This window comes from Vidua macroura, chromosome 2 (assembly GCF_024509145.1).
Source record: "Vidua macroura isolate BioBank_ID:100142 chromosome 2, ASM2450914v1, whole genome shotgun sequence".
NCBI lineage: Eukaryota > Metazoa > Chordata > Aves > Passeriformes > Viduidae > Vidua > Vidua macroura.
In genome coordinates, this window is record NC_071572.1 from 24,762,482 (window position 1) to 24,774,995 (window position 12,514).

The 12,514-nt window shown below is 39.9% G+C and overlaps 1 protein-coding gene across 8 annotated transcripts in view; it reads left to right on the forward strand.

Moving 5' to 3' along the window:
• The window catches only part of NAXD (NAD(P)HX dehydratase), a 51,228-nt gene that overhangs the window by 23,621 nt on the left and 15,093 nt on the right, over nucleotides 1-12,514 (forward strand). The gene's annotated exons all lie outside the window — the stretch shown is intronic.

Sequence of the window (12,514 nt, forward strand, 5' to 3'; positions counted from 1 at the left end):
TCTTGCTTCTTTAATTTTTTTTAAGGTAAATGTATATATTATGATACAGAGGTGCAAAAGTAATAAATATTAGAAATTAAACAAAATAAATTTATTACAGCTAATGAAGAAATCAAATGGTGGTATGAGTGAAAAATTTAAACAGATTTTATTATTTTTTGAAAACATGATTTTCAGATTTTTCTTTTTACAGAAAAAAAAAAGTTGGCTAAAAAAAAAACTTTTTTTTTTTTTCCTAAAGGAAAACAACTTTAAACAAAAGAAAATAAGAATTCATTTAGAATATCGAAGATAAATGTCTTTTATATCAGAATTTCATCTAGGGTTTATGTGCTTATCTGTACTACAGAAGTATCTGGAAGATTTCTTGATTGTGTTTTTTTCCTCATTGCTAAAAATAATATTGCTTTCCTGGTGAATTACAAGCATATTTTACTTCAGTCTGGCTGTCCTGTGTAAGCCAGCTTAGAGTTAAAGAAACAAACCCAGCCAATAAAGACGAGGCATTTGGAAGTTACTTTGTGCTAAAATCTCAGGGCACATTCATATGAACTGTGGATCTGGCCTTATTAATTTCAAGTCACATTAAAGCTCAAGTTCTTTGTCTGCACTGTAGTTGTGCAAATGTTCATTAGTTACCCAGCGTTGAGGTTTTTAATGTGCCACTGGGGACAAGTGAACCCTGGCTGCCTGTCTGAGGGAGAGTGGTGCTTCTCTGTGCTCAGGGAAAGCTGAGTCCCCCTCCCTCCTGCTTCAACAGCGAATTTTAGGTGTCAAGAAAAAAAACAAGAGGTGATAGCATTGCTATTTTAAACTTTTAGAGGAGGCTGGTTTGGTATAAAGTTTTCTGGTTTCCCTTTAAGCTAACTGTGGCATGTGTCGTATGAACACCGAGCTGGGAGGTAGGTGAGTGTCTGCTTTCTGGTCAGGGTTTTGTATCAGAGTGCTAGTGATGGTGAGATAGAGCTTCCCCTCTGCCTCCTTCTGTCCCATTAAGGTGCTGAGGCATTGTGTTTTGGCATCTCTCTAAAGCTGCTTTTATGTCAGTTCTTGTCAGTATTGTGCCAGCACATTTCCAATTAATGCGCTTCTCCAAACAGTTATGTGTTTGGGCTGCCTCTCTCTTCTGAGCCTTGAGAAATTAAGAAATTAATTACTAGTGCTGTAACCTTCAATTTCTGGTATATGGCCAAGAGACACTTGTTCTGTTGTGGAATAGCTTGAATGTGTGTTGACCAGATGGTGCATCGTCTCCAGATCAAAGAATGCTTTGCTTCCTCAGCATCTTTAGGATGTCACCTGCCTCCCTCGTTCTTAACGCCTGCACTGCTCACTGTGGCATTTGAGCTCTTTTCAACAGTCTGATTTAAAAAAATCCCACCTTGTGATCAGTTTCCTTTGATTTGATTTCTTTTTCCTTGAGCACTATGATAGTCTTTGAATACATATTTACTGTCTTCCTGCAATTTTGTGGGTTTGGATGTAGTTCCATTTACAAGTCCTGTTACAAGAAGCTGCTCTGCAAGTTATATCCTCCTTTTATAAGCCACTTGTGTGGGTCTGTGCCAGAAGCCTCACATTCTGTTACTTGGAGCTGATGCTCTGTCAGAGCCTTCTAGCCATGGGTTTGTGAGACCAGGAGCTGCAGCTTCAGAAAATTCTCCTAAAGAAAGCATTTATTGTGTCCTGATAGCTGTATACCTGGATCCCTTGCAGATGTGGCAGTTCTAGTCTCAACCTGCTTAGACTTTCCAATTCCAATGCAAATAAGCAATCCAAGCAGCTTCTTTTCAAGAGAAAAGAGCAAAAACACATTTCTGCTCCAATTCTCAGCTCTGGAGTGTGCAGATTGAAACATTTCTGCTCCCCATACTACTACAAATCTTTGAAATGCTGTTACCACATCTGGTGTGAAAGTTGGTCATGATGTCAGCTGTCTTGTGGGGAACATCAGGCCATCTGTGTATTCCTTTCAGTGTCCATGACTGATTCTGGCCAGTGATACCAGTATGTTATTTCATCGAGTTCAGCTCAGTTGGACTACTGCTGCTGGTGGTTTAGCCTGTTGAGAAAGAGTTTAGCTGCTGTATGTAAGCAAGGCCAAGATCCCAATGACTTAGAAGCAGCATATTTCCAAAGCTGTTGGATATTCTCCTTTTGTTCACGCAGCAGCAGTGTTACGTCCCTATCATATCTACCAATCACAACTTACTTCATTCATTGCATGTGTGTTTGCACTTGTGGCTTTACTCTGATCTGATTTTCCTTCTAGGAGAAGCTTGGAAGTAGGGAAATTTCTGCCTGTGCCATCAAGAGCTGTTTCTTGGGTGTGTGAGAGAATCAGGTTCCTCTGCTGCAGGGTGATGAGCGCAGCTTCCGAGAGGACTTTGTTAAAAATACCAGTGTTCCTTGCCCTCCCTCCTGGGAGAGCCTAATGCTCCACATGTTCTGCATTCTGCTGCCACCAGGCAGTGAGGCAGTTACAGGCTGAGCTGTGTCCTCATTAGTTTCCATCCTCTTGTCATCTCCTTTCCCTCTGTTCCTTCTGGCTTTGAGGCCAGGTGGACTGATACAGGATTGCTGCTGGAATAGCAGTTACTGTAGGGATCACATAGACAAGCATTCATGCTTATGAAGAGCCCTCTCCTTAACTGAACTCTTCCACATTGGAATCTTCCTTGCTTGTCACTGGGTTCTTTGCCTCTCTCCTTGAAGTGGCAGCACCCAGTCCTGGACCCTGGTCTTCCAGACTTGTGTGTCTTGATTAAAGTCAGAATGCAGTTTTCAGCAGAGCACACTTGCTTTCCTCCTGTAGGAGAGAGGTAATGATTAATGGCAAGAACAGCTCTGTGTAATTCAGATTACACGATGAAATTGACTGGGTTCTCAAACCATATGCTTGTTCCTCTTGCTCAATTCTCAGTCTTTGTTTTAGTTTCCAGAACATGTCAGGACTACCAGCCTGGGTTTTCTTTTGGCTGAGGCCCTGCCTAGCTGCCATTTGTGCCTATTGCTGTTGCTGTTTTTCTTCCTTCAGCCACCTTGTCCTACAGTGCTTCCTTCAGCCAATCATTTGCCCTTAAAGATCTCTGCTATCTCTTGGGATATAAATTTCAGAATCTCATTTTCCACCCCTTGTGACATCATCTTAAGGTTGTGTTAAAATGTCTTGGGTGTAGTTTGCATCTACATGGTGAGAGAGGTTTGGGCCCTTGTCACAGATCATCTCCATCAGGTGTGCCCAGAGAGAACCCATTTGAAATCTTCAGAAGGGTGGGTGGATTCTCAGTTCCACCTTGCCTAAGGTATCAGCCTTTCTGTCTTTGGTCAGTTGGATTATTTTCCCCCTTTCAAGGCCCATGCATTCAAGATTTAGGCAACACTTCAAAGCCCTAATAAGTTGTGAGAATGGGACCAGGTGCTTCACTACACTATCTGCACTACTTTTTTGCAAGATCAAGAGCACTGCAGAATACAGGGCCACCAGTTGTTATCATATAGGTCTGTTAGAGTTGAATCTGTCACTGTGAGCCTTGAAAAAGATTTTCCTCTTGATATCTACTAGACCTTTCAGTTCTATTTGTACCACAGGTGTAAGGCACCTGAGAAGAGTCTCAGGCGAATGTTGCAGATGACAGATTAGTATTGCCCGTGGTACTTACCACCATGTACAAATATAAACCAACAGAATGTAGTATTGTTTGGAGTCACTGCAGAATGTGTTATTGTTTAGCATCATTGCTCATGGCAACTCAAATTAGCAGAATTATTTTCCAGAAACTTCATTCTTTAGCATGTGTCGTGCATTTGCTTCCTCCCTGTTTATACCCTTTGTAGGTTCTTGCTGTGAGGATTCAGCAGTTCATAAGGAACTGAAGTAGCAGCAAGGAGATGCCTTTCTCTTCTCAGCCCTCAGCTAGGAAGAGGTGAGGTAGCTGGAACTTTGTGTTTGGGGTACTGCAAGGGCAAAACCCAGGGGGATGTGTGTGCCCTCTCTGTGAGAATGTGCGTGCTGTCAGCCTTCCCCCAAGGCCCAGCATTGATGCACATATCACAAACAGAATCCAGTGAAAAACTGATCTCCAGCTAGCCAAGCTTTATTGCTTTCAAAAGGCCTGATGAGACTCAGAATTTGTGGATGTCATCACCTAAGGTGGGGCAGTTGCTGGGTTAGGATGCAGGTCTTTGTGGTGGTGTTACTGGTGTGGATGAAGCTTAGGAACACCAGCTCAAGGCAGAGATACCCTCTTGGTTATGCCAAGAAACTCTTGCTGCTTGAGCTAAGAACTATTAATATTCTGTGGCTTCCTCATAAATGTCTTGATTAGAAAAATAGTGTTTGAATGTATGCTAACTGTACCTTAAATACAGGTTTATGCAGCTTGCAAACAAAATTTATTTCTAATATGTGTAATGGATCTTGATGAAAGTCATTCACAGTGAAGTGGGCTATTTATGTAGGCTTATATTGTTGTTTAACTTGATTTTGATGCCCAAAAGCATTTGTCAGCAGACCACTGGTATTGGAACTCTTTATGAGCTCATTCAGCTAGAAACCCTAAAAATAAATTGGCAGTGATAAATTCAGTTCATTAAGTTCATTTTAAGCATGACAAGTTCATTTTAAGTTTATGTTTATTTAAGACAAAGTGGCAACAACTGACCATGAATATCTTATGCCAAATCTAGTTAACATAATCAGCTATAAATTGGAAACCTTGTAGAGTTTTCTTTGTCAGTGCAAACATTGAGTGAAGGAGTGCATGAGAAAAATTACTGCTTTTATTTATTCTGATGTAGATATTTATACTTTGGATTACAATAAAAAGGATTAATACTTAAAAGTGGACGTTCATGTGTTTAGGGCTGAAATGTATGTATAAATGTAGCTTCTGAAATGGTCTCTGGTTGACCATGATTTTGGAGAAGCACAGGCAAAAAGGAGTGCTCTGGATTTTTTCATAACTAGGACAGTATTTCAGAGGCTTTTGCTTTTTCTTATTGTGTTCAGGCATTACTTTGGCTTATGTCACTTCTTCAGGAATTTCGCATGTGATTGAAGCTGATATTAAGAAACTGTTGCAGTTTTCTTCCATGCTTAAGGCAAGTGATCTAATTTGAATTCAAAGAAGGAATCTACAAATGAATAATTTTCTCCTTTTTTTTTTTTTAATGTAGAACAGAACAGTTTTGATTAGCTGGCATCTACAGTGTCTTCGGTTTTGTTAATTGTAACAGCTTCTAACATCTCCCAAAGCACTTAATGAGCCTGATGGTGTAGAGGGGCATTCTTTAGAGTCCTTATCACACTCTGCCTGGCTTAAGTGAAACATTCTGCTGTGCACCTGAAAATCTGTTTTGGAAAACAGGGCTTAGCATGTGGTACCACAATTAAAAGACAAAAGACCAACTTAAATTGAATGGAGCATAAACCATGAGATGAAGAACCTATTTGTTCCAGAGCAGGGATGTTCATCTCTATTAGGTGACTCTTCATTCACAAGTGGTGGTCATTCCTTGCACAAGGTTTGAGGGCTTAGTGGAGCGATTAATGAGTTAGTGACAGGTATGCATACAGAAATACATAAAGTAAAACTCAGGCAATTAGGCTAGTTAAAGGTGATTTTCATATATGCATCTTGTCCACAAAGAGAGATTTTCATTGTCTTTGCTGAATTTTGAAAGGAGGATGAATCTTTGGATCAGTTTGTAGGAATTAATAAAAGCACATTTAAGAGACAACTGCACATTTTAATCAGTGAGTCAATAAAAGCCTAAAACCAGTTTTGAAATTTCTGAAAATATGGCTCTAATGGGAAGAATCTCAAACAGTAGAACTCCATTCTTAATGTTTTTCAAACTTCTTGCATCAAAGAGAATATATTAAGGGAAGCTTCTCCCCCCTGCCAGCTAGGACTGTAGCCTTGAACACAGCCTGTGCCTGGGATATTTGCCTACTTCTAGCTGTGCAAGATTACAAATTCCTGCTTGCAAGCCCATTTTCCAGGCACCTCCACCAGAGAGCTGCATCCTGACCTCTATTGCAGCTGAGTCCCTGCTAACTCTGCATTTATCCAGACTTGAAGCAAGCAAGGCAGAAATGCTTCCTAGGGCTTTCAGTGCCTGTTTGTAGGAATCGATTTGCAGCGTGTTGGGGTGGAACTTATTTGTTCCTCCCGGTCACCTTGGGGAGGAGGATGTGTGGAAATGCTTCGAGCTGCAGCATTTAGAGGAAAATTTTGGCTCTTTTTTCTTTTATCACCCTGTTTCAGACAAAATCATGGATTCAGGATTGCTGGATGAAAGCAGCATCCATGCAGAAAATATAAGCAATTATAGGTGGTGTTTCAACAGCATTTTCTGATCCTAGCTTTCAGGAGAGGGTTCTTTGTAAAAGGGACTGCCACTCCCAATGCCAGGTTATGCACATTTGCATGTCTTTACCAAACCAGAGTGTGTAACTACATACTCAGCATTTGCAGGTTGCAGTGGAGTGCACCTTAAGTGGGCTGAAGGCACTGCTTCCTAAAGTCACTTTGGTCAATACTGTCCATTATTATGGCATGTTAAGGCTTGAATTTATTTTTGAGAATATGAGTAAGACTTTTCCTGAGAGTGGGTCAAGACATGACTCTTGAAGGGACTAAGCAAATGCAGTGTTTTTTGCTGATGTCAAGTAAAGCAATCTTTCCTTTGCTAGGTAGGAAAATGGCAGTGTGAAAATTAATTACTGTTGTAGGATAGATGTTGCTTTATATATTCTGCTAGTCTGGTTTTCCGTTCATTTCATTAAAATTCAATCTTATAATTAAATGACTGGCTCTAATTTCCTGATTCTTCGTTTTGTAAACACCAAATGCCAAAGTTTTCTGTAGCTGAACTAGCTCATGTGGAAGAACATAAGTAGTGATAAAAATACTAATATATTAAAAGTCATTGCCGGCATTCTTCTGCTAATCCACATCTAATTAAAAAAGCTGAAATGTATGTCTGACTTAGGTGTGACAAACTTACATAATTGTCTTTTCTGTGGATCTGTGGAGAACCAGCTTTTGTGCTGTTGCATGTGGGCAGCATAAATAGGATGGCTGTTATTGCTGGCTCATGGACTTGGGTGGAGAAGTCCAGACTGCAGAGTTTCTTTCCAAGAGACTGTGGGCACTGGCTGAGAGAGCATCACCTGTTCTCTGCCCCTGGGGCCTCAGGGTGGCTGCTCTCTGAAGACTTCAATTGCTGATAAGAAATCCTTTGCTTGCACTCAGGAACTCCATAGCAATTTATTCCTCCCTCACGTGTTCCCCACTATTCTCCACGTGGCTGTTTCTTACAACCAGTGGCTCATCTCAGCCCCATTCCCTTTTCCATAATACTTGTGGAAGTGTTCAGGTGTCCTGGATGTCCATGTTAGTACAGTGCAGGTGAATTGTGTGTTTCACAGCACAGCTGCAGGCTATCAAATGGTTAAATATCATCATGCTTTTCTGCATTACTGTGTCCTCTCTCAGCAGTATCCTGTCCATTTGTTCCTTCAGGCTTCTCCCTCCTGCAGTCCTTTCCAGCCTGAATAATTCTGCATTTGTGTGTGTGTTGTACAGGTATCAGTGTGTTGGGGTTTTGTGTTTCAGGTTTTTTAGGGGAAGTGTGCTGGTTGGTGTGTTTTGGTTTTGTTTTGGTGGTTGTGCTTATTTTGTGTTTCAGCTTTGTCTTTTGGGTTTCTTTTAAAGTTTGGAATTTGGGTTTGGGAATCTGTTTTAAAATTCCCATGTGAAAGTTGGGACAGGAAACTGATTTCTACTATAATGAATGCATTGCATTTAAGGGAATATATGATAATGAAAAATAATGAAAAAACATTAATTTTTCATCCTTACTTTGTAAATTTTTGAAATTACAGTAAAGAGTTACCTTTCCTCAGATAGACTAATGGTTTCTACTGTGACACAAGTTCTTTTTCAGTTCTTATTGAGTAGGCTGCTTGCGTAGAAGTCCTGAATAACGAGTCAAAGAAAAAGGTTTTTTCAGGAAATAGTGTATTTCAAGAATAGAGTAGGAGTAGATTCAGGTTAATTTTACTCTCTCTGGCTTTCTTCCTCTCAACCACCACCACCAAAATTGCAATGACTGAAATACTATTTTGGGCAATTCTAAATGTCAAGTATTTGGTGCTGCTAACAAATGATAATAACTGTGAGAGAGTTTGTCCCATAGAGCATCTTTGTGGGATGTGTGAATCCCAGGTAATTTCCTCTTTGGCTTAATCAGGATAGAAGCTTCAGATTTGGTCTCGTTATTAGGAGAGCAAACTCCTGCTACAGATTTGTTCTAGCACGGGTACTGCAGTCTTGCAATACAGTTAATCATCACTGATTTTAATAACGGGGGTTGACACCTCTTTTCCTTTTCTCACGCAAATGTTGAATCACTGTTTCAGAGGACTACCAAGTATTTAGCCAGCTGATAGAAAGAAGAATATCTCTAGCAAGAGATTGCCCCAACCCCATTATTAAGACTCTCAATGTGAATGGGTAAGAGACTGAATTTTGGCCCTGGCTGTGAATTGCAGAGGAAGGATCCAAATTTCAGTCTTTGCTATCTTAGCTACACAGTGTGGCTGTAGTTCATAAGGTTGGGTGACAACAGTGCATCATCCTCTTCTTCTCATGGTTGTCCTCTCTCTTTGTGACTCGTGCCAAGATTGCCTTGTGAGTTCAGTGCTTCAGTTCTGGATGTCCTTGAGGGCTTAGGAGTAAACTGAAGGAAGTTCTCCTGCCTTGCTCCAAGCTGAACCACCACTGTTGTAGTATAATACATTCTGTGCACAGAATGTTTTTCACTGGGCTATCCTGGAGCTGGAATCTTCAAATCCTTAATATTCAAAATGCTATTTGAAGGAAAGGGATGATGTCTTGGGCTTATCATTGATATCTGTATGTGTTGCTGTTCACTTGTCAATGGTGTTTTCATTTCAGCTTTTGTCTTAGTGACATTTCTTAATATTTTTAATTGTCAATGTTCTCTTCTAAATCCTTTCCCATAGAAATAATTGTTATATTTGATAAAACTGAACAGATGTTTTCTGCTTATATGTGGAATTTTATCAGGAACTGTTAAATAGGTTTTGGTGTGAAAGCAGAGTTAGCCTGACCTGTATTAATTGGGCAATTAACAGTGAAGGTTCTTCTGTATCTACAGGTATTAACCAAAAAAAGTCCATGCCAAATACCGAGGTACAAATACAGGTGAAAATTGATCTTTGCCAATACTCTGAATAGAGGATTTTGCCATTATTGCCATAAACTCCTGTTAATGCAAATATTTAAGGATTTTCTTAAAATGCAATATTTGCAGAAATAGGATGTTTAAAAGTGGGCTTCATTTCGCCTAATTCGTGGTGTCTAAAAATAAAACAGTACAAATAAAACCTGTGATAGCTGAGGAGAGGCAGGTATGTCTGTTGGCTCATCCCACCCTAAAGGAGGTGTCGAAGCTGCGTGGGATGAACTGCTCTCCAGTGGCCCTGTCCACAATCAGAAGGAAACAGGGGTTCTCCTGTGAATGTGGTGTCCTTCAGACATGTCTTAGGGGGGTTGCCTGATCTTCACTGGTTTATTACAGTTTTGAAATCACCCCTTCCCTTCCCAGAACTTCCTCTGTGAGGTTCTTTGTCTATCTCCAAGCAGTTTACCCCTGCATTTAAGGAAGGAAGAGAAAAGGAAAATAATTGGGATAGGGGCTTTGTTTGTTTGTTTGTTTCTTATTGTTTGGAATTTTTTAAATAAAAATGTTTCTAAATATGACAAACAGCTTTGTATCCCCTGATTGGTTTTTTTTATAAGGAGAGGAAGAACAAGCAAAGATCATTGAGTATGTTAGATTAGAAACTGATACCTCAGAGATTTGGTACACAATAAGATTTGTTTGCCCAGTGGTATTACTTAGCAAGGTGAAATTTCTCTTTGGAGTAGAGATCAAATGTTGCAGGACTGTGGAGGATGTGCTAGAGAGGTAGGAACTCAAAACATGATTAGGAAAAAAATGCCTTATTTCTCTAAAGTGTATCAGTAATCTGGCCTTCCAGGTGCTATTTAGCTGTAGATATACTGTCATGCTTTGTAACTTGCACTTTTTTTTTTAATCTTATACATACATTCTTTTGGTATACCATGGATCTTCAGGATTGATTATTTAGGAGAGAGCGAGACATTCCAGTAGCCAAGATGACAATTATGAGGAAAATTATATGAAAAAGAGCCAAACAATAACAGCAACTGCCAAACTTCAGCGTCTTTGGGAACATAATTTTGGCAAAATTCCTTTCCTAGATTGCTTATAATGCATTTAAGAGAACAGTTTGGAAGGATAAGGACTCCTGAGATCTGGTGTCTTCCTTCAGACTTGGTTACTGACTCTGTTGGGGAAATCTTTTTTAGTTTAAGAACATCAAGTGTCATGAAAGACTGGCTCACTGAAGTTGACATACTAGAATAAACTGGTGATTCATATTAGTGGGAAGTGGAGCAGTAATCATTTTAAGTGTACTGAAGGAGTTTGGTGAAGCTGCCAATATACAGAAATATTCTAATTATAACCAGTTAGAAACCGGGCTGCAGCAAAAGGTATTTGTACCTTCAAAGACTGGGGGAGGATGATCTTGCTGAGGTCTGGGTCTCAGTGCCCTATGATATCTAATCAGAAGAGCTTAGTATAATTCAAAACTAATTGGGCTGTTGGATCTATAACATGCGTTTATACAAAGAAAATACAAACAGCAAAACAAAATCCGGGTGCTAGATCCACAGCTTTGTTTTCTTGTTGCAAAGTGAGCCAAGTTAAACATAATTGTTAATGAACTTAACACAGCAAGGGCAAAGCAGTGCAGCTTCTGTGAAGGAAAACTAAGCTGTGCACATTTGTGCAGATTAACATGAATGAATTAAGAAATTACTCTCTCATACATTTCTTGAAAGCTTTGATAGTAAGGTACTCTGGTTTTCAGAATGCCACAGTTAATTCTAGGCATGTTTTAAGACTCCATCCTCACACAGCTGTTAAGTATACTTACTAATAAATTTGAATAATTTAGCAGTAGCTGAATCATAAGAGTTGTGTAAAACTTGTAATTGGTTCAAAATTACTCAAGTAGCTGAGTATAAGAGAAAACTCTGTGGTTTTCCCTAGGGATCTCAAAGGAGGTGGGCAGCTGGCAGTCTGACACACAGCCCAAGTTGTGCAAGTCTATTTTGGAAAGGTTTTTGTTCTCTACTAGCTTCTGCTGTAGCCACAGCTGTGTGTTGAGACAAGTCCTCAGGCTTGGAGCACTGGGTAGTCTCCTGCTTCCAAACTGCAAACAGTGCCCCACAAAGAAAATGGAAGGGAAATACTTTCCATTGGTATTGGAAAAATCAGAGTCAGGTAGTAATGTTTGTGAGGATATGTGTATGTCATATGTAGTAAGTTACAGGGAGCAAGGTGGGTGGTGTTTATTTTGACCACTATACAAGGAAAGAGAGAAGTTCAGTACTCTGAATAGTAATTAAAAATTGCTTCCTTCTTCCTCAATGCCTTGCTAATGCCTTCCTCATGCCTTGCTAACCTGTGAAGCTCAGTGCTATATGATAGCTAGTCTGAAGAGCTTAATAACATTCAAAATTAATTAAACTTTTGGAAGGATACCATGCTCTGTTATCTTATACGGGAAAAAGATAAACCCTCCAGCTTCAAAGATGAGTTGGTAATAACCAACACTGAAAAAAACTTGACTGTCAGCCACTGTTCATTAAAAAGCCTGAGGATCAGTCATTGCTGCTGCTGGCTTAGGAGACAGAACAAGGGCAGTCTACTCAGAGATACTGCTTGCTGAAAAGAACACTTTTACAATGCTCTGTTGCCTGGACCACCTTGGTTTTGCTTTCAAAACATAAAACCTCCAGACCCACAGGTGAAATGACATCATATATACTGCTTGTCTCAGATGTTTGTTAGTACATAAACTAATACTGCAGTGGGGCTGCCAGCAGCAAAGCAACTGAAGTTAATTATTATAGTTATTGGTAGATTTCTATCAAGGCAGTACTCACTGAGATTTTTCTGGTTTTATTTTAATTGAAGATGTATGTTTACTATGTATGATTTGTGTTGGCTTTACATGCCTCCTACAGCAGACAGAGTGGGTGAGATTGCTTGTTTGTTTGCTTATTGTGGTGGGTTGACCCTGGCTGAATGCCAGGTGTCCATCAAAGCTTCTCTATCACTCCCCTCCTCAGCTGGACAGGGGAGAGAAAATAAAACAAAAGGCTCATGGGTTAAGATAAGGACAGGAGAGATCATTCACCAGTTACTGTTATATTGAAGTATGTGCAACAGACTCACCTTGGGGAAATTGAGTTTTATAACAAATGAAATCAGAGTAGGATAATGAGAAATAAAACCAAGTGGTGAAACACCTTCCCTCCACCCCTCCCTTCTTCCCCAGCTTATTTTACCTCCAGAATTATTCATTTTCCTGCTGTCAATG